Below are 23,838 nucleotides of genomic sequence, written 5' to 3'. Positions count from 1 at the left end.
AGAAGAAGACTTAGCCAGCGGAAAACAATCAGTGAAGCAAAGATCAGAGGTCAAGGTAAGGAGGCACAGGGGATGGGTGCTGGGTCACTGTGTATTTAAGGTAGAGAGATGCAGGAAAACTTCACAGGGGTTTGGAGCTAAAACAGGACAGTGTAAATTAACTGAGTAATTGCTGTACCTGATAATGAGAGAGGAGAAGTTGATAGTGGATAGATGCTGCCACCTAGTGGCCAGACTGAGTAAATGTGAGGTTAAGGCACAAGCACTCCGAGGAGTGGGATGGGATGGAGCTTAGAGAGCTTAAAGGGAGACTAAAGTCCGTGGTGGGCTGCTAGCAAACGCATGCTGAGTCAATAAACAACCGTAGACAGAAATAAGATGTTTTACACAATAGGGTACATACACACTGTTTTTAGTTCTTTTCGGGAGACAGAATGGTTACAGGAAGCTCTGCAATATCCCCTTATGTAGCCAATATACTATGTAGAACAATGCGAGATGCCTGGGGTGGTTGAGACATAGCAATTGTGAGCTGTAAAAGGAACAATAAGTAATTATAGACAAGATTATAACAATATCAACCATTAACGAGGGGAATACTTCAGTTAGATAGCATAGTTTGAATGGTAATAAGTAGCCTAGGGATGGGTGTGAAGTGATGGTGTGTGAATGCAGGAACCTTAGAGTAAAGGGAAGACTGTGAAAGAGGATAGAGCTACAAAAGTAGTTAGGTACACAGTTAAAAAGGTACTGTGCAGCAGCAGGTTGAAGTGGACTATAGGCAGTGTATCACAGTTCTGTAATGCAGGAATCAAATACAAGCAAAAAGGTAGCTGAATGTTATAAATCTACCAGATGTTAACAATTAAACACAGAGTAGGGCAGCATTTGCAAGTCAAAACAATGCACGCTAAAACATTCAGTTATATCAGCAGTTCAAGATTAAAACCCAGAGTAGGGCAACGACCATAATTCAAATAAACGCAATCGCTCAGAAACGAGCAAATGGTGGTTGAACTCTTTTAAATGTTACAGCAATTAAAACTATAGACATAAATAGGGCAGCATCTACACACAGTAATTATCAGTATCACGTAACACGTTTCAAGGTCAAGGCAGTTGCAGCACTACTATTGCGGCAGGGAATAGGAGATAAATACTGAAAAAAACGGGATACAAACAATGCAAACAAGAGTCCAGTCACAGCATTCAACAGTGATCCGTGATAAGTATGTTCACTTGCAATACAAAGGATTTACTGAATACAGTCAACTATTTTATGTTGTACTGTTACTGCTGGTGCCAAACAAATCAAATGGGAAGCCGCTAATATTAAAAGACTCACTGATTCTATTCTGAAGCTAAAATAGTCCATCACATACTCCAATAAATGCTACAAACTGGTCATCCGTCTATCCAAATATTTCAGCCAATACAGCTCCAGGTATTGTTAACTCACTACTTGCTCAAGTTGTACTTAAGGTCTTCCCTTACATCGGAATCAAAGTCAAAGGCAAATATTACCCTTGGCTAGATGGAGACATTAAATCCCCTCATTAAACTCGGATACAAAGAATGGAATAAATTTAGATCTTTCCACTTGGGTTCTGATCATCTGCCTGACTTTGCTCTCAGATAGCAATATAAACTCCACTTTAAAAAACAAAGAACACCTTCTTAATAAAGTAATAGCTATAGCCTCATATCCTAAACTATTCTGGAAAATCATCAAAGACATCACCTATAATGACTATCACAAGTAAAATATGAGTCATTCACACTGGCACTCATTTGTTCAGAGACTCTCAAAGCACACAATTTGTCTTCCCTTCTTTCTGTAAGTTGTACACAGAATTTCATAGCTCATTAAAAAGTGGGAAAATAAAGTTAACCCAACCCAAAAGCCCAAATCCCTCCTTTCTTTTTCTGGCCACCACTTACATTTGTAAACCAACTGTAACCTTTTCTTTTCAATTGGCATTGCCCCTTTACAGATTAAATATAGTCATATTGCCATCCGAAAATAGCTGTCAGTAGCTAAAGATAAAGATTTCAGGCCCATCACCATTTTGTGCCCTCTAGCTAAAATATTTGAGCAAAATTCTATATGATCAAATCTTTGAAAATCTAACAAGTATGACCTACTCATTACTTGCCAGCATGTCTTTAGGTAAAGACATAATACACTTGCTGCAATTTATTCCCTCACTGTAAAGGTCTGTACAGCAGTAGCTGTGATGATACAGTTTTCATAGTTTTAAAATATGCCTTTGAGAGTGTCTGCATAACATGAGTCACTTGTAAGTTTCAAATGCTCTTCTTTCTTTTGCCTGGTTCTGATACTGTCTTAAACAAAGAACCTTCACCGTTGCCTACCTAAGCCATACTCTGCCACCTGACAACTTCTCAGGAGGTGCACAAAGGTCAGTCCTTGGACCCATATTATTATGTTTGTCCCTATTCCACCATCACTGTCATCCTCGATAACACTAATATAAATTGGCGTAAACTAACACAAATCAATTCCACAAACTCCATCAATCTGTTCAAATTTACACAAATTATACAAACCCCAATGGTGCTGTGGTAGCGTTGTTGCCTCACAGTAAGACGTTGTCCTGTTTGATTCTCAGCTAGAGCGTCTTCTGTGTGGAGACATGAGTGAATGGGTGTACCTTCGTTGAAGGTTGTGCGTCAGGGCTGGCAACTCGGCACGTAAAAATCTACTGCCAATCATTAGCGGACCGGAGTTCCGCTGTGGTGAACCCTAACCGGGAAAAGCCTAAAGACACAAAATACAAACCCCAACACACACAACAAACTATCACCCTGAATCCACCCTAGACTGGATATTCGTATCCCACCCATAGTACCTCTCCAATCCCAACACCCTAAGTGACCACTTACCAGCCCTGATACACAGGCTGTCAACCTCCACTCCAAGCATTCACTCATACAAATATCCAAGAAATCTAGCCAATTTTAGCCAGTCTCAATTTTGCAACCTATTACAAACACTAAACTGGAACCCATTGAAATATCTTCCCTTAGATGAAGCAGTACATTATTTCAATACTGTCTTCCTAGATACCCTTAACTCCATAGCACCCATAAGAAAAAAGAGAGTAACCATGCTCCTTGGCTATCTTAATCAACCAAACAACTACTGATTAATACAGACCGAGCATGGCATACATGGAGAAAAGATAAGACCCCACCCAACAAAACCGCATTCAAAATACTTAGAAACAAAGCAAAATAGGCCTTTAATCAGGACAAAAAGACTTACTTCTCCCAACAAATAAACACCCACAATAATAACCCCAGACTTTTCGGGAAATCTGTCAACTCATTACTAAATCCTGGCAGCACCCAAAACCCATCTCCATTTCCAGACAAAAGCCCAGTTGAAATCAGTGAAATATTTAATAAAAACGTTATTGATATTATCCTTACATTAGTAAATGCAGGCAATACCCCAACCCCCATTAACCCATCCATCATACCTCAAAGCAATATCAGCTCCACACCATCTTTTAACTTTCAACCTGTAGCAACCTCTCAAATGCAAACATTACTTGGCAAATTGAAACCAGGCTCCTTATTCGTTGATAATCTCCCCCCAGAATACCTCAAAATGAGTGTTAAGGCAATATGTTTCCCAGAAAGTATCCTTATAAACCTATCACTTGCAGAACACACAGTCCCCCAGCTCTGGAAAAAAATCAATAATCACCCCACTTCATAAAGGTGGAAACCCTCATGACCTATCTAATTTTAAACCCATTTCCATACTGTCTGCTCTGTCTAAAATAATGGAAAAATGCATCCAAAACATTAGTTGAATATCTACCCAGTAACAACCTACTATCCCCTTCACAACATTGTTTTCAACCATCCCACAATACCATTACTGCCCTAGTCTCCTTCACAAATTACATCTGTAACCCCCTAGATAGTAACCTACTTACATCACTCCTGTTATTGGATCTCTCAAAAGCATTTGACACAGTCTCCCACATCAAACTTATCTAGCAACTCCACTTACTAGGATGCTCTGATGCCACGCTAACCTGGTTCACTATTTACTTGGAAAACCAACAGCAATCCATAAAATGGCTGAATAACCTCTCTAGCTTTCTCCCGAAAAACATAGGAATGCCCCAGGGGTCAGTCTTGGGACCCCTACTATTCAACATTTTTATAAATGACCTAAATAAAGTTCCCACTGACTGTACTACCATACAGTATGCAGATGATTCAACCATAATCTGTACCTCCAATAATTTTTCTGACCTCCAAAAGTTATCACAAAAGGCCTTTACATCCATAGAACTCTGGCTAAACCAATCACAGCTATTACTTAACCCTAATAAATCTGAACTACTCATCTTTGCATCTAAACCTGTTCCCACAGACTTTACTATATTCCCATAAACAAAACCCCAATAGAGTTAGTAAATCAAGCCAAACTGCTAGGAATTACTATTGACAGCAAACTTAGCTTTGACTTGCATATTAATAACGCAATAAAAAAGACTCACTTCAAATTAGGCAAACTTTACAGAAACAAACAATACTTAGTCAAATCCATCCGAATAAAACTTTCAAAACGTTTTCTCCTTTCAATCTTACTATATGGGTCTTCTATCTTCACCAATCTCCATAACTCTTTGCAACACAAACTACAGTCCTGTTATTATAAGATTGCAAAATTCGCATCAGCCCAACCAAATCGCACCCACCATTGCCAGGCCACTAAAGAACTAAACTGGCTAGAATTTGGACATTACCTACATTACATACAACTTACCTGTGCCCATAAATTCGTTTATAAACCCAAGTGTTGCCCTTCCCTGAAAAATATCATTGAACCATCCAAAAATCTACGCTCTAACAACAAACACCCACTTAAAATATCAAAACCTAGTAAAAGAGCAGGTAGCTGCCTCTATTTCCATTCCATAACTAAGCTGTGGAACACCCTCCCATCATCAGTTACAGAATTAGACAACATAATCTCCTTTAAAAGAAAACTAAAACAACATCTCACTGATAACCCCAGCTGCATATGCAACACATGTCCGCAACCTCCTTAATCTAGCAAAACTGTTTCACATAGCAAATATACTTATGTATATGTTATGCTGTTACACCATACGAGTTATCCATTATCTTTAGTATCATAGTCCACACATCAATACAACCATCTTAACACATTTTCTCTTCCCTTGTCACTTTCTACTTTTAATACTACCATGAAATATGTCACCTATAATCTACTTATTCTCACTACCTAGCTGTAAGATTCTAACTATATGTCTTACCTTTAAGTTTAGCTCTCTAATTCTCTCTTTCCCTACCCCTCCCCCCCAAAAAAATTGAGCTGTATTGTTAAATATTTCTAATTGTATAATGTTCCTTCATGCTAATGTGCCATTGTTGCTGCTGCTGGTCTTTTGGCTTTTTCCCGGTTAGGGGGTCGCCACAGCGGAACTCTGGTCCGCTAATGATTGGCAGTAGACTTTCACAAATGCCGAGGTGCCAGCTCTATGTTCAACCTTCAACGAAGGCATGCCCATTTACACAAGTCTTTCGAATGCCCACCCAACCGCGGGGAGGACATGTAGACTCCACACAGAAGGCACTCCCCGCACTCCAGCCAAGAATCGAATGGGAGAACCTCTTGCTGTGAGGCAACGATGTGCCTTTTACAACATATTTACTGTTTAGTTTTCTGTATTATTTCACTTGCTTTATAATTATAAATTTGTTTCCTTACGAATGATTTTCATGTAACTTGGAGATTTTCTCCCCGGGCCTCTGCTGAAAATGGGTCTCAAGCACAGTGGACTTTCCCGGTCAACAAATGACAATAAATAAATAAATATTATTCTATTTTGCACTGGTGTTTCCTCTCAAAGCCTGTAAAATAGTTTTGAAAAACTCTTTTCCTTCTCAATTGTTGGCTGAATAAGAATCAAGGTATGTTGTTCAGCCCCATCTAGAAAATTTACAGCTCAAGTCATCTCTGCATTTACAGCTACAATAACTTAATAAAATAAATCATACAAATATCACAGGCTAATCCTGGGTGCCTGTCTGTCTTTCAAAACCCATAATAAAACCATTTATACCAAGGTCTCCTAGTGGTTCCTCAAGGACATACAAATTTTCTTAATCTCTGTTCAGCGAAGTGATAGGACACACTGGTGTCACTGATTCCTATCCTAGCACATTCCCAACTTATACAATAAATAACCTTTACATATTAAAAAAGCAGTACCCTTCAAGACTAACCTAGATAATTGGATGGGCATTTGGAAATTCTTTCCAGTCCTGTCATATATCTCCTTTCATGAAGCAGGATGTAAGTCTTGATGCTGGATGTTCTGGACTATGCTGATAATGGTCTGAAGACTTATTGCCTAAAATTTATCTATGAACTTGACTAAAAGTGTGGTACTCTATCTCTCCAGCCTGTGCTAGTGTTGCCAAGAATGTACTTATCCAGGGACTTTAATATCCTTCCTGTCCCTTGGTAATGTCATCGCCCCATTTCATCGACCTGTCTCCAAGATTGTATAGCATACTAAAAAAGTGCACTATCTCCTGGTTCCAACAAGAGCATCTCTTCTTTCCTGGCTTACTTTCAAATTATTGCATAAAACAAAATGTTTTAAACTACAGGGATGTTCTTGGAGATTAGTGCTTTCATTCCACAAATTAGCAAGAATGTCATCAAAGCTACCAAAAAAGTGCATTTACATTTCAATATACCAAGACATTTCTAAAACACAAGACAAAAAACACAATCAAACTGTACATAAGAGTATGAATATGCTTGTTTAAAGGATAACTGTTTCAAAAAAACATTTTATATTTATTCTCTCATTAAGCTTGAGGATTTCTTGGCTCAGTGAGGATTTCTGAGACCCCATCTTTGGCTTCCATAGTGCGGTGCCATGTATTCTGTTGTGACTTTAAGTATGCTGCTGCTTTATGTAGGGTTGCCGGTCCAACTATGTGTGTCTACAGGATGGAGTGACTGACAATGCCATCCCTGAAGGAGGCAGGAAAGAGTATTTATGTATTGACCAGATCAATGGGGTGGTCCGGGGACTCTCTTCAGTCCCAGTCTTGGCCTGAAGACAATATAAAATGAAATACAATCCATAAATTCAACAGAGCCAACCAGAATTTGTTTACTTAGGGCAAATGATACAGTAGGGTGACAGAAATCAGTTTCAGCAAATCAGAAAAAATACTTTACTGAGATCATTCAGTATAATTTACTTGTAGAAATCAGTTTCATTTGGGCGGTAAGTAAGCTGTTGTGAAGAAAGGAAGATCAATTCTGTGCAGCACTTCTGGTTTGTATTTGTTTATTTACTTATTTTTGCTATTTTCCCTTTGCTATTCATAATCATTTCTGTTTGTATTGTTACTCTCTGCCACCTAAGGGTGCCTATTGTACATTTTCCAATTATTTACTTGTTCCTATTCATGTGAAGGTTTACTATTGGACTAACTTGTGGAAGTACTGTATTGACTTTTGGAAAGCAGAAAGACTTCATTGTACCACGAGAGTACTTGTGTACATAACCACTATTTGCTCACTGATTTTTTCCATACCCCATCCTGCCCCCACCACAGAGCAAGACCCATCTGATTGCTGAGGTCTGAGACTTCATTAAAGGTCAGGCACATTTAAGGTCAATCCCATGTCATATTTACAAGGGACATCAGCTTCTTATGGACTGTTGTATGTTCTTGTTGACCAGTTCACTTTTAACCCTAGAGTATTCTGAAGTCCGGATCACCTCATTTGAAAGCTAGCAGTCAGTCCTATCTACTGCACTTAATAGGAACAGTATATAGTTCAAGTCTACCGAGTCTTGTGACCATTATGCAGTGCCAGTTCCCATCCTAGACTGTACCTCCCTTTTTGACTCAAGCCCATGGTGAATCCATGCATAGCTGGCTTTAGACACCAGCGAGCCCTGCAAGTCGCTGGGGGCCCCCTGTTCCTGGGGGGCCCCCAACCAGAGCAATTTATCTGAAATTTGATATTTTAGATCATGTCTGCCAAACCAACAAAAGCTAGTACAGCAATCCTATATACTCACTAAACCAGGTGGGTAATAATAACTCTTATTTATATCTCCTTTAAAATTCAAAGATATTCTGGCTACAATAACTGTTTTATCAAGTAACAGGCTTCACAAGTCCATTAAATATTTTACCACTGACATTGTGCCCCTAGCTTAGTTAAATCCTACTGGTGGACAGTGTCTCCATTAAAATTAACAACATAGCCCCCTTTAGGTACTTGCAATACCTGTGGCTGCAGGACCCCCCTTAATCATGCTTGACTGTGTAGGGGCCCCACAAAAGCTGCTTCTGGTTGTGGGAAAATGAGGAGAAAAAATATACTGATTTCCTGATCATGCAATTTTACCTTAACATGACTGTGATATGACCCTTTCAGGATACAGCTGATAAACATGAGAAGAGTAAGCACGAGACAGAGTAGCATGCAGCCAAGAGTGACTGATCTCAGTGCACACCTTGGATTTTGAAGAGCCGAAGCTTCCAATTTTTAAGAATGGTTTTCTCTTTCAGGGAGTTTTATAAATACTGGCAGAACACAAGATACTATAAAATTCAAGTTTGTTGCTAAACAGTTCTGTGCAATGCCAAACATAATTGCAGAATAAAGGCTCAAAATCAGGAACATGTTTTAAGTATTACTCTAATTCACTTAAAAAGTTAACAGAATAACACCTTTTGCATCAACATGCATTTTTGGGACAATAAGAAGTGTAAAACTCTGTTGTCTGAATTTATTGACTGAAATCCTGAATAATTTACCAGCAAATCAAACTTTTTATGAAAAGAGCAAAATTCTGAGGAAAAATCAGGAAAGGTCTCTGCTATCAGACAAAGTGACAGGCATGCAATACTCCTCAACACAGCCAACCTAAGGCATAGGCCAACTAGGTGGCCGCGTAGGGCACCGCTCTAGCAGAGGCGCTTTTTCAGTATTTATTTTGTGTAGGTAGACAAGGATGGGGCACTGGGTGGTGTGGGAGGGCTCAGTGCAGCTCTTTTGCCTAGGGCACCAGTTAACGTAAGGCCGCTCCTGCTCCTCAGTGAGGCAAATAATAATGTAATCATTATGTTTTTTTGACTTTCACACATCAGGTACATATACAAATGGCTGCCTTTAGGGTTGGGGTGAGGAGGCATGCTATGTATGTCAGCAGACACTTTATAGGTTCATAGGTAGGTACTAGTCTGTCTGCCCGAGAGCATTTATAAGCCTAGCCAGAGTATGTCGGCTTTCGCCGCCCATTGATTAATTAACTGATTTTGTGTCAAGCAGATCCAATGAAGTGATCCCAGGGGTGTATTTTCTATTACCCATCCACTCGTCAAGGTTTCTTTTGAAGAGTGTTACTGAGGGTCTCTGCCTAATGTAGTTTGGAATTTTGTTCCAAAGCATGGGGAGTCTCTGTGACAGGAATCTATCCCTCCAGCATGTTCTATTTATTGTTGTGGCGAGGTTTAGCTCACTAGAACATGTGGCTCGCAGTGACTTGGATTTCTTTAGGTGGAGCATATCCATCAATTCTGAGTTGGACATGGCTTTGTAAGTCAGGCAGAGGTCACCTCTGAATAAGCGATATGCCACTGAGTACAGCCGGAGTTTTTTCAGTTGGGCTGCATAGGACATATGTTTGAGGCCAGTAATCCTCTTGGTGAGGTACTTTTGTGGTCTTTCCAGCTGTTGAAGTGTCTTGTGAGGTACATCTCAAATGGGGCATTGTACTCTATGATGGGTCTAATGAGTGACTAGTAGGGATACACTATAACCTCTTTATTTCTAGATGCCAACCCTTTAGTAATTAGATGGGCCACATAGAAGGATTTCGTAACTACTTTGGCAATGTGATTGTCAAAGGAGAGATTACTGTATACCTGGGTCCCCAGATCTCTCATTACCTCTTCTATATTAAGGGGGCTGCCACCTATGTGGTAATTCGTGGGTGTTTTGTTTTTCCCAAATGGGATGACTATGCATTTTTTGGCATTTAGCTTGAAGCCATGACTTTGACACCAGATGTCCATCTTAGTAAGGCCCTTTTGGCGGATGTCCGTGTCAGCCGGAGAGTCAGATGTTCTTCGTCTCACATTGCTGCAGTCATAACCTGTGGGTAGTCCGCTGTCCTCGGTCGGCCCGAATACCAAAGTGTTAGGCTGGCGTCGGTCATGGTCGCTCAGATCTGACGTCAGTACGCCGTGGTACTAAAGCGCATGACCGACGCCATATCCTCAGTCTTTCTTGCCGCATGGTCCGAAGCAGAAGCAGCGTTTGCAAGTGCCGTTCGGCGTCCTGAAATTTTTGTATTCTGAGTTTCAGACCGAAGACCAAGTTGGGCTAAGTACCCCGTTGGGGAATATTTTTGTCTTTTCTTGCCTCAGTTAAATCCGGATGTCAGAAAAAGTTAATAATTGTATTTCTTGTGGGAAACAGATACCTCATAGGGATTACCACTCTCTCTGTATTCCTTGCTTGGGGCCTGAGCACGACGTAGTCGGGTGTCGCTTTTGCGCTAGATTTAATAAGCGCACCATTAAACGCAGGTTAGATTGTGCTAGACTTGTTTTCGGTAAGCGGTGTAACTACAACATGCCGTCGGATCCTCCGCCCGCTACCGCTAAGAAGCGAAAAGAAAAATCGTTAAAGTCCAAGCAGGATGAGTCGTCCGTTGCGGACGCCGGTTCTTTGGAAACCACGGTGGAATCTGTGGATCCAGCCGAGGTTTCAGCTGAATCTCAGGGGGAGCCTTTAATCTTACAGGAAGTGGCCTCTCAGGAGTTAGGTCAGGCCGAGGGGGCCTCTCAAGTCTCTGTAGTCCCTTCTTTACATAAGGTTGTTAGGCCTTCTACTTCTGTCACTAAAGCACCTTCTAAAGCCAGGCCTGGTCTTTCTGGCACAGGTGTCAGCCCTAGTTCTGCAGGTTCTGTTCCAAAAAAGCATATGCTGAAAATGGCAGAGGATTTGATTACTTTAATCAGAGGTTCTATGCCCCCTCCGGATAAGAGGCCTAGGGTGGAGCCAGAGGTGGAAGGATTGGAGCATTCCTCAGATTACTCTGAGTCTTCAGCTGAGGACATTCAGGATTTGCCTCCTTATTCTGATTCGGATGCAGAGGATTCCTGTCCTTCTGCTTCCCCTCCAGAGGATTTTTCCTTTTCTGAAACCCTGCATTCCATGAGGGAGCATTTTAAGTGGGAAGGTCAGGATTTCTCAGATTCTCGAAAGAGGCTTAGGGAATTTTTGTTTTTACCACAGCATAGGCCCTTGGCTATTCCCCCTGTTTTGGATGTTGTTCAGGATGTTTTTTCTGAGGCTTCCCTTAATCCTGATTCTTTACCTCCTGCCCCTGTCAAGCCAGACAGGTATTACAGAGTGCCAGAGGCTCATAAATATTTGTATAAGAGTCCTAGAGCTGACCCGGAAACTATTAGCCAGGGACCTAAGGGTGTCAGGGCTTCTGTTGTAAAGAATCCAGTTCCTCTGGATAAAGATTCTAGAGCTTTGGTTAGGTGGGGTAAAAAAGTGTATACCTCCTCCACTCTAGCGATGAGGGCTTTAAATTGCCAGTTTCATATGCTGAAGTACCAGAATTTTCTCTTAAGTCAGTTGAAATCTAAGGTAGATGCTTTAGCTGAGGGTATAGAGTGTAACGAATTGCAGGATTTAGTTCATGCCTCTGATCAGGTAGGTAAGCATTCTTTGCAGTGTGGCTTTGATGCTCTTCAGGCTTCTTCCAGGGTGGCTGCCACTGGTTCAGTTATTCGTAGGCACGCCTGGCTTAAGGATCAGAATTTGTCAGAGCATGTTAAAGCTCGAATTTTGGATGCTCCCCTTCAATCCGAAGTGCTGTTTGGTTCTCCTGTGGAGTCGGTTTTGAAGAAAATGGAAGACAAAGCTAAGTCCATGCAGACAGTTAAGGAATTTTTACAGGTGCAGCCCCCTAAGTTTAGCAGAAATTGGCCTGCAAAGGGATGGGCTTATCCTTCTTCTGATTTACAGTCTAGGGGCAGATCTAGACGTGGTAGGGGCAGAGCTCATGCTCAGGGTTCTTTCAGACCTAGGACGTGGAGTTCCCCTGCACAGTCTTCCGGTGAGGGCAGGGGTCAGCCTTTTCGTAAACAGACCCAATGACCTGTATCTCCAGCTGCCAGATCCCTCCTGTCTGGCAGCTCTTCTAGGAGGAAAGTTGGCACTTTTCAAGCAAAATTGGCTTTTAGTCACCCAGGACAAATGGGTGTTGGACATTATAGATCGAGGCTACAAGTTTTATTTTCACACCTTGCCTCCTTTCAAAGGCATGCCAGACGTTCCTCCTCAGCAAAAGCTGGAGGCTCACAAGCAGATTTCTTTACTTTTAAAAATGGGGGCTATCCAGGGGGTCCCCTCCGTCAGAAGTAGGCCTAGGATTTTATTCTCGCCTGTTCCTTGTGCCAAAGAAAGGAAACACTTGGAGGCCGATTCTGGATTTGTCTATTCTCAACACATACCTAGACATTCCAAAATTCAAGATGTTAACTTTGCAGCAACTTCTGCCTCTGCTAGGCAAAGATCACTGGATGGTAACTCTGGATCTCAAAGAGGCTTATCTTCACATTCCTATCAGGCCCAGCTGCAGGAGGTTCCTGCATTTTCGGGCTGGTACTTTTCATTATCAGTTCTCTGCATTGCCCTTTGGCTTATCTACTGCGCCCAGGGTGTTCACAAAGGTCCTGGCTCCTGTGATAGCTTTCTTAAGACTAAGAGGAATACAAATTTATCCTTATCTGGACAATTGCCTGATTCTTGCTCAAGACAAAGTTAAGTTACTTCAGCATCTACAGTATGTTATGGCAGTGTTAAGGTGCCTAGGGTATTCTGTGAACGAAACAAAGTCCAGTCTAGTACCCTCTCAGGACATGTGCTTTCTGGGTGTGAGACTGAATACAGCCTCTCAGATGGCTTTTCTGACCCCGGACAAAAAAAAATCTTCCCCTTTACTTCCAGCAATTATCCCTACTGTCCAGGCTGACTGCAAGGACAGTCCTTCAAGCCTTGGGGTTCATGGCATCTTGTATTCTGGTACTTCCCAAAGCCAAACTACATATGAGGAAGCTACAATGGTATCTCAAAAGTGTATGGACTCAACACTGCCACGATTTGGACACTGTCATTCAGATAATACCTTGCATCCAAAGGGAATTTTTGTGGTGGGCTCAGGAATGTCACCTAAACAAGGGACTCGCTGTGACCCGACCAGAGGCGAGTCAGATCTTAACGACAGATGCCTCAGACATGGCTTGGGGAGCACACTTCAATGGGAAATGGATTCAAGACACGTGGCCTCCCAGACTACAGCATTTGCATATCAACATGAAGGAGATGTTAGCAGTCCAATTTGCACTGATGGCTTTCAAAGATCTACTTCAACCAGGACAGGTGTTGATTCAAACAGACAACACAACAGTCATGTGGTACATCAACAAGCAAGGGGGAACCCATTCGTACCCTCTTTGCAGACAAGCTATGATTTTGTGGTAGACTGCTCTGAGTTTGCACCTCACTCTTCAAGCAAGGTTTCTGCCAGGAGCACAGAACTCCTTAGCAGATGTTTTGAGCAGACAGATGGTGGATCCCCACGAGTGGAAATTGGATCCTCATGTATTTCAACAGTTGACAGTGGCTTGGGGAACTCCAGACATAGATCTGTTCGCTTCTCCACTAAATTTCCAACTGCCAAAGTTTTGCACAAAGATGTTTCACCCAAAAGCTTGGAAAGTGGATGCTCTATCTTTCAGTTGGAACATCCTTCACGTCTATGCCTTTCCTCCTCTGCCTCTCCTTCCCAAGGTGCTCTTGAAGGTCAATCAGGACAAGCCTTGCATGATTCTAATAGCTCCAGATTGGCCACGTCAGCACTGGTACCCTCTGCTGAGGAGTTTAGTACGGGAGCCTCCTTGGCCTTCGCCATCAATTCCACACCTTTTGTCCCAGGCAAGCAATCATTTCCTCAATGTCAGGATACAGTCCCTGCATCTGACAGCCTGGCATATTCTGTTCTAGACCCTGGGGGGTCGCAGCTTCCTCAACAAGTTTTGAATGTCATTTTGGAAGCCAGACGGCCTAGTACAAGGAAAGTTTATGCTGATAAATGAGGGAGATTTTTTCTTTGGAGCACAACAAAGAGCTTTGATGTTTCAGTGCCTAATTTGAGTGTTACACTTCAGTATCTTACAGAATTATTAGACAAGGGTTTGTCTTTCTCCTCTGTAAAAGTTCATGCTGCAGCCATTTCTGCTCACTATGACTGTGACCCACCATTATTCTCTCACCCTTTGTTTAAGCAATTTCTTAGAGGGGCAAAGAACATAAGACCCCCACGTAGAGCTCCTACTCCTTCCTGGGATCTCAATTTTGTGTTGGAAAAGCTCACTTTACCTCCTTTTGAACCTGCAGCTACATCTGAGTTAACGTTTTTGTCCTGGAAGACTGCTTTTTTGTTGGCCATTACGTCTGCTAGGAGGGTATCTGAATTACAGGCTCTAATGGCAGTTGAACCCTTCTTGATATTTCATAAGGATAGGGTATCCCTGCGTACTAACCCTACTTTTATGCCTAAAGTTGTTTCTAATGTGGCCTTAAACCAATCTATTCATTTGCCTACCTTTTATGCTGATCCCCAAAATAAAGGGGAAAAAATTTTGCACTCTTTGGATATTCACAGGCAGTTACGTTATTATTTGAGCAGAACTAAAGGGTTCAGGCAGTCTCAACAGGTATTCATTTCTTTTGCCTTGGGTTCACAAGGAAAACCTGTTTCAAAACAAACTATTTCTAAGTGGATTGGCCATTGTATTCCTTTTTGTTATTCTCATCAGGGAAAGGATGTTCCGGCTGGAATCGGACCTCATTCCACTAGGGCGACTGCCACTTTTACTGCCTTTTTAAGGGAGTAGCTACTAAGGATATTTTGGAGGCAGCTACTTGGAGTTCAGTGCACACTTTTTCTAAACATTACCATCTCCCTCTTTATTCCAAATCTAGGGCTGGGTTTGCCACTGCAGTTTTACAGGGCATGTTAGCAGCTCCTAATGCCTTCTGATTTTGCCAACCTCCCTTACCTTTGCTTTGGGATTCTACCCACAGGTTATGACTGCAGCAATGTGAGACGAAGAACATAGTACAGTTTTGTACCTACCATAAATGTAGATGTTCGAGGATCCACATTGCTGCAGTCCAATTTTCCCTCCCTCCTTCCCCTCTGTAGTTTGGGGTTGCTGTGTTGTTTTTGGGCTAATTATTTTTTCTATATTGGTGATTGGGTATTTTTCTATTTTTGGCTATGGCCTTTCTTTTTTAGGCCTTCTGACATCTGGGGCAAGAAAGACTGAGGATATGGCGTCGGTCATGCGCTTTAGTACCACGGCGTACTGACGTCAGATCTGAGCGACCACGACCGACGCCAGCCTAACACTTTGGTATTCGGGCCGACCGAGGACAGCGGACTACCCACAGGTTATGACTGCAGCAATGTGGATCCTCGAACATCTACATTTATGGTAGGTACAAAATTGTACTTTATGGCTTCCAATTTACAGTCATTGGCGAATTTGGTTAGCCATAGTCCTCCTGTGTTCACCTGTACTTCTGAGAAGTATATGCCAAACAGTAGGGGTCCCAGGACTGAGCCTTGCGGGACCACCACTTGTGACTGGTTTAGAGTTGGACCTGGAGCCCGCTGTTTTTACCGTGTGAATTCTATCTGTAAGCCAGTTGGCAACCCATCTCGTGACGTAGGGGTTTATGTTCAGGTTGGTGAGTTTTTCTGTGGCCTTGGTGACTGTCTCGAAGAAGTCAACCAGGTTTAGTAGACAAGATCTGCCCTTAACAAAGCCGAACTGGGTCGGGTCAAGTGTTTGGCAGTTCCCAATGTCTTTGTTAATGAGTTCCATGATGATGCGCTCCATAGCCTTGCAGACCAGGCTAATCAGGCCTATGGGGCAATAGTTACCAGGGTCAGTTGTGGCCCCTCCTTTGTGGAGAGGAATAACCGTTGCTGTGTACCATTCTATGGGCACGTAGCCTGTGGAGAGGCTGAGGTTGAACAGTGTGTTCAGATGGGGGGTTAGTTCGTTCTGTAGTTCGTGCAAGATGCAGCGTGGGACACCATCTGGTCCCATTGATGCTGTGTTTTTGGCTTTTGAAAGGGCTGTTTTCACCTATGCATCTGTGATTTTTGGGACACTACACTTTTCCGGTATTGTTGTGAGCCCTTTTGGAGGTGAGAGGGAGGTGAAGTTTGCACTGAATCTATCTGCCAGGATGTTGGCATTATCAGTAGGTTCAGTACATTCTCTGCTATTTTGCACTAGTTCGGTGCATATCTGTGAGTTGCCACTTAGATTCTTAACATAGCTAAAGAAGGCTTTGTGGTTATCCTTTGAATCCTTGGTTGTTTTTCTTTTGAAGTTAGCCTTGGATGATTTCATGAGGGACCTTAGTTTCTTACTGATACTGATCAGGAATGTTTTTCCTTCTTGGGATTTGCTTTTTTTCTGAACTAGTTTCCTCCTATTGTATAGCCTGTTTATGGCAGGGGTCCACCAAACTGGTTTCCTTCTCTTAGAGGAGGGAGTCTTGGTTTTGCTAGGATCCATGCATCTTTGTAGGTGCGCATAGAGTGATTTTGTAAACGTTTCTGCATCTTGGGCAGCGTTATCATTTAGCGTGGGGACTGTGAAATTTACCACCTCTGTCCTAAGTAAGGTGAAGTTTGTTTTAGAAATGTTTTTTACTGTACTTTCCTTAGTTGGGGGTGGTAGTGGGGTGTGGACATCCAGAGTGATTAGTTTATGGTCTGATCTAACCAGTGACGGGTTGACCTCCGGTGTGGAACACCTGTCACCCATGTTGGTGATGATCAGGTCCAATATGTTTTCATCTCTGGTGGAGGAGTTTACCAGCTGATCCAGGGTGTTTGATTTGATGAATTCCAGGAAGCGCTGGGCCTGGGAGTTTGTACTCGAGCAGTTTTCCCAGTGAATGGTAGGGTAATTGAAATCGCCCAATATCAGTGTGTTCAGTAGGACCTTCATGTTTTCCACTGTCTCCAAAACGGTGGGAGTGGTGGTCCTGAGTCATGGAGGGTGATCTGTAGCAGGCCACAATTTGCATTGCAGATTTGCCCAATGTTAATTGCACATGGATGAATTCAGAGGTATCATGCTGCCCCACTAACCTGGAGGTGTAGGTATCCTTGATGAATATGTATAAACCCCCTCCTTTTGTGTTTCGGTCCGTGTTCTGTGGCCGAAACGTGTGGTATGAGTTGTAGCCCGATAGAGCTGGGGTACTCTCTGGAGCCTTGAACCAGGTTTCAGTTACTGCACAGATGTTGACGTTCTCCATACTGAGGAGTGCTTCGAGCGCGTGCAGTTTTTTGTTCATTGTGCTGTTTACGGAGGTGGGTTTGACTTTTGAGTCTTGCCTAAAAAAGGCACTAGGGGGGCAGCAAGAGCCTTGGCCAGTATTCAAAAGCCTAGAGGTGACAGGTGCAAGCTGTCCCTTGCGAAGCAATGTGGCTTGTCGAGCTTGTCGTCCCAGGCTGACAGACACTGGATCCCCTTTGAATGACACCAGAAACTTAGCCAATTGTTGAAATTGATTATTTTTTCTTTATATACCCAAAATGCTAACACCAGCCCTGAATTCATGAATACTCATCCAGTTATTCTGATCCTGTTTGAAGAAAGGTCATGTATCACTTTGCTTTATCTGAAGGCAGAGTCCATTCCAGAGGAGGGGGAGATGGGTAGAAAAACAACTTTAGATCTCTTGGTCTGATATTTGTGGGACTGTTTGATTTATGATGATACAAGAGATCCTGGATTACTGGATCCCTGATGTTCAGAAAACAGTCAAGACACAGGTTTTTTTTGAGAAGCCTGTGAGGCACACAGAAAAGAGGAACAGTGCTACTAGTCTTTTCTGCTAGCTTAAGGATTTTAAGACTATGATAATCTTTGTTAGGAGCCCCTGGGGTAATTCCAGCTGTTTGATATGCCTATTGAAGTACAGTTTAAAAGGGCATTATATTCTATAATTGGTCTGATCAGTGCTGAATACCTCTTTTGAACTGTATGGTATTCCTTTGATGGTCTTCTGGGCCAAGTAGATGGATTTCCTGACAAATTGTTACTATAGGATGGTCAGAGGAGAGGGAATGGTCAACCTAGGTTGCCAGCTCTCTAACTACATTTTAATTTTGAAGTGGAACATTCTGAATGCTATATGGTAGGTGGAGGTTTTTAGCATTTAATTTAAGCTTGTTCTCAATATACTAGGCATGTATTAGTGTAAGCTCCTGCTGGAGAGCTTCTGTGTCAGAGGGGTATTTGTCAGTGAATCCTACTTTGCAGTCAACTGCAAACATAGCTGTAAGTCTTAGTTTTTAGTCTACATGTCAAAGAAATAAGTACTGCGTAAAAGCAGTGCCAAAACTGAACCCATGAGGACATCACTAGTCGCCTTCATGTCTTTTGATGCTGGCTCCTCCACCTGTTCTTTGTGGTTCTGTCTTTAAACCAGTTTACTATCCATCTTACTACATGAGGATCCATTTGTAATGCATTTAGTTTATTAATTAAGCTAACATGAGGGATGGTGTGAAATGCCTTGTCCAAATCAAAGTAAACTTTGCATACAGTATGAGCTATGTCACCAAGCCTGTGTTACCTTTTCAAAGAAGTTAACTGAGTTCATTAAACAGGATGTACAGAACCTCTAGTCATTCTTGTATCTTGTATTATAAAAGGAGAAGCCTATTGAAAAGCTTACAAAATGTAGACTGAGGTACATACACACTGGTTAAGGCTGTTACTGCCTTAGGCAAACACCTGTTTATATGAATAATGGTAAATTCATTTTATTGATTCATTCATATTGATACCTGCTTTATCCTCTTCAGGGCTGTGGGCGAGCCAGAACTTACCCAAGCAAGCAATTGGCATAAAGCAAAAAGACAATCTTGTATGGGGAGCCATTTCATTTAGGAGCACATTTATGGGCAGTGTAGAAGACTGCCAGTTCACTTGTCTGTGGTAACAAAATAGGCCGTTAACGCTAACTGCTTTTATCACATCAGTAAATTGTATTATAGGTTTTACTTAATTAAAAGCAAGCTTATTTATTCAATTTGGTAATATGGGTAGGGCACTGATCTAAATGGACCTATTGCAGTCTCAGCCTGGGACAAGTATAAATGTCAGTAGAAAAGCACGTTAACAAGAAGTATTATGAATACAACCAAAATGATGTGTGAAGATAGCAATGAGTTGATAATAAAGTACACAGTGTAAGGGACAATAGGAAGCGATAGTTAAAGTAAAGAAGGAAAGAAGAGTTAAATAGTGAATGGACAAAGCACAAAGTGTAAAAGATCGCAAAAGGAAGGTAACGGTACACAGAAATTAAATATAACAATATATAGAAAGTGGAAATATCTCACATTAATATAGAGAAATAATGTGAGGAAGCCAAACTTGCCTGACTGGTGAAGGAGGAGTGGTAGATTAGGTAATGTCTCCAGATGGAAAGTTTTTGCAAACCTGTTTTAGATGTGTGATGATCTTTAAGATGAGTGTGGAATAAAGGGTATGAGGTGAGGTCTTCAAAGTTTACTTAAAGTTTCATAAGCCTAGTTTCACATTATGTAGCTCTCCCTGTTATCTTTCTACAGTGGTAGTGAAATTTACTTTAAAAGACAGCATTGAATGTCCCTTGTATTTATGGAGCATATTATTTTAAAGGAAGCTCTGCAGTTGAAGATGTATACAGAGTCAGGGTCAGATTTAATAAAGCCTACACTAAGTGTACACTGTTCTGAGTGAACAGACAACACAGACATAACTGACATCTTCTTCCTCCTAAGTTTATTTTTCCTACTGATATTCTTGCAGCTTTAAATATTGGCAGGGATTCATAAAAGTTACCACAAAGTATAGACTACATGTAAACTTAGTGTAATCTTTCTGAGTTACTAGAAAGCACAAAAAATGTGATAAGAATTTAATTGAATACATATTGTGTGCACTTGGTGTAGGCTTTATTGAATCTGGCCCTCAGTCTTTTAAACACCTTTATTGAATTACCACTTGTGACACAGGCAAATTTACATTTATATAAAAGCAATCGCACCATATTAACAAATTCATGTTTGCAATCATTATACATCACATATGACGTTCTATACAATATAATGAATCTAACATCACATAAATTGTTCAGTTCATTTTTTCCCTTAAACCTCATTCCTCCTCCAAAACATTTTTCTGCATATATTGTTCCCCACAATTTCCATTTTTTCTATGCAGTTTACTCATACCCTTTGTAAAGATCCCACTTCCTGTCCTTTTATCTGTTACAATATCCACTACTTCGAATATGGTTGGTTTAGACTTTGATTTTAAATTTCTAGTAATTGCTCTTTTGTGGCCAACAGAATTAAATATAACAAGGCCTTAGAAATTTCTAGACAATTCAGATACTGTTTTCCATCTCAATAAATAAATAAATAAATAGTCAATCATTTCCTTAGTTATACTCATTTGCTTTCCCAGTGTTTCCTGACAGAATACTCTAGGGAATTTTTAAAGTCTGCCAACTCATTATACTCAGAAAACATATGGTCCCAGGTACCTCTTTCTTCTCCATTATACCTCCATTTGCCTGAGGAAAAATTCTTTGGAGTGTGCTTGTGGTATAAGAGTACGTGTGGAAACACTTCCCAGGCAAAAATCTTAAATCTTCTAGACTTTGATGCATATTTGGCAGCCTTATGTATGTCTTCCCATTGTTTCTTTGTGAATTATCTAATCTCTCTTCCAGTCTTTTCTGACCTCCTCTGATTAATTTCTGTCATTATTATGCAACATTTATTTATTTTACATTTATTTATCAGGAGACTCCGTCTGGGATAAGACCCATTTTCAGTGGAGGCCTGGGGAGAAAAGCTCCACATACAAAGATTATACAAAACTTATGCAAGAAGTTATACAAAACATGCACAAGACTTACAGTACACCAGAAATTACATTCTATGCTGTTATAGCTGACATTTGTGTTATGCAGTCATCTGATAATTTCTTATTGTAGTGTAGACATTGTAGTTTCTCAAACTAAGCTGAGGCAGGGTTTGTAGGGGGAAATTGGGTAGCAGAAGATGAGGATAGAGATCATCTAGACACGAGAGATTATGAGGTGCTCAGGGAAGAAAAAATATAATCAGAAGCTATTAAAACTAGTTAGCCTGGAGTAGTACGGGAACAAAGCCACGTGTCATTAAGATAATTTTTAAGAATCTTTTTGAATTGGTTGGTATTTGTGTTGGTTCTGATGCTGTGAGGTAGTGAATTCCACGTTGTTGCTACATAATAAGAAAATAGTGAGTCCCCTACTGTATCAGTAGATTTGGACACGTGTAGTAGAGATTTGTTAAGCGAAGACTTCTATTTGTGGTGTGGGGCTGGAGAATATTTGGAAGGGCATTTTTTTCAGGTTGATGTACTAGTTTGTAAGTTGTGGGAGTTCTAACCAGGAGAGTTTCTTTAAGGAGTGACAGTGGTGGGTATGATGTGGGCAGTCAGTTGCAAATTTAGCTATTTTATTGTAGCACATTTCAAGTTGAATTAAATATGTATTTTTAAGGTTGGTGAGAATTGGGGAAGCGTACAGAAGTGTTGACAGAAGATGGGTTCTAACAATGGCAACTCTAGCAGTGTTAGATACGTTTTATTTCTGTAAAGAGTACTAATTTTTTGTGAACTTTCTTAATTGTCTGTGCTTTATGTAGGTCAAATCTTAGGTAGTTATCTGTTTTTACAACTAGTAGTTTTGTTTCTGAATCGTCATTAATTTTAGTATTATTCCTAGTTGTAATGTGGAAGGTGCTTGGCGGGGGGGGGGGGGGTTGTGGGTTGGAAGATCATGAGTTTTGTTTTATTGGGATGAGTATGAGCTGTGGTTAGAGAGCAATAGCTTGGTATCTGAGAATGATTTTTGGATTATATCATGGAGGTGTTGCAGGTTATTAGCAGCACATATAAATGTTGTGTCATCTGCACACTGGATAGTTGAAGCCAGTGGGGAAGCGCTGTGGAGGTTGTTTGTAAAAATAGTGAAGAGTAGTGGCCCAAGAACTGAGCCTTGAGGTACTTCTAGTGTGACAGGAAGAAGGGGGGATAGGACATTAAGCCATTTTACACATTGTTGGTGGTTCTGTCGATAGCTTTGTCATGAGATTCATCAGATGTGAGAATGGAGCAGGCCTGACCTTTGTAGTGATTGCAGGTATGGCATCTGACCTGGGAGGTATTTTCCTTTGCGGGAGGTAGGCTGTACTGTTGCCTCTGCTTGTTCTTTTTTTAATGGCCACTGAACTGGGAGCAAGGCAGAACTTCGATGTCCATTTATTCGCCACCCACAAGTATGAGCAATAACGTGTGATTTGGATGGATTGTGTACCAACTCTAAGACTGTGATATCTTGGGGAATTCCCATTAGTCGCCGGCACAATGATCTCAGCATTTGTGTGCGTGTGTGTGGGTTCCCTTTAGAATCTCGAAAAACTGAAATACCGAATTTCAGTTTTCTGAAATTCTAAGCCCGAAAGCTTGAAATCACGAAACACCAGAAGCGAGAAATTCGAAATCCCGAATTATGGAGCTTCTGGTGTTGCGGTGTATGAATGGATGTAAGTGCAGGTAAGTCTGTATGAGTGTGTAGGTTATGGGCTGTAGTGTATGTTAGTGTGTGTTTTGGTTGTGGTGTGTGTGTGCAAGGGGCTGTGAAATATGTGGTTGTGAGTTACCTTTGTTTGTGTGATTGTGCGGTCTCGGATTTAGACTATATAAGTAGTGGGGGTGGAGTGCGCAGCCACCCGCATGGGGGGTGCAGGGGGGCTTGCCCCCCTGCTTAGTTGTATTTTAGGATTGTATGTTTGATTGTGGGGGAAGAGTGTGTTTGTGTGTGTTGTGTTTGTAGTGTATGTTCGGGATTTTACTTTTCATGCTTGTGGTGTTTCGGGCTTGTAGGGTTTCGGGATTTGAATTTTGGAAAACTAAAATTCAGTATTTCAGTTTTTCGAGATTCTCAAGTGAATCCGTATATATATATATATATATATATATATATATATATATATATATAAATTATTATAAGACACAGTGATGTGGCCCCTCTCCTAAATTAAAAAAATATATATATGTATATATAATGTGTGTGTGTCATGTGTGTGTGTGTGTGTGTGTGTGTGTGTGTGTGTGTGTGTGTGTATGTATGTATATATATATATGTATGTATATGTATATATATATATATATTTATATATATATATATATATATTTATATATATATATATATATATATATTTATTTATTTTTGTTACTGCCAGAGTGAAAGTTTGGTGTTTTATTTTGAAGTCGCACACTAATATTCGTACAAGCTTATCAGATAGTAATGTGTCAAAATTTACTAAGGAGCCATGCTACAACTCTCAGTTCAGCCAGCTGTTAATACATATTACCCACTCATCCTTACTCCAATAATGGAAGAACATTTTTGCATTGCCATGTTCATGAGTTTCCCCAGATGACTGCTTTTTTCACTGTGTTCTTCAACTATTATTAGACAAAAAGCTGTGCGGATAACTGTTTCCTTAGAAGCTATTTGTATTCATTTTCAAACTTTGTCGGACTTCT

General features: G+C 41.0%; 1 protein-coding gene across 2 annotated transcripts in view; it reads left to right on the top strand.

Moving 5' to 3' along the window:
- Positions 1-23,838, top strand: part of GRK6 (G protein-coupled receptor kinase 6) — a 1,979,509-nt gene that overhangs the window by 749,479 nt on the left and 1,206,192 nt on the right. The window lies entirely within an intron of this gene.

Source organism: Protopterus annectens, chromosome 4.part0, assembly GCF_019279795.1.
Source record: "Protopterus annectens isolate FY-2018-M chromosome 4.part0, PAN1.0, whole genome shotgun sequence".
NCBI lineage: Eukaryota > Metazoa > Chordata > Ceratodontiformes > Protopteridae > Protopterus > Protopterus annectens.
This window is presented reverse-complemented; position numbering and strand designations above follow the sequence as displayed.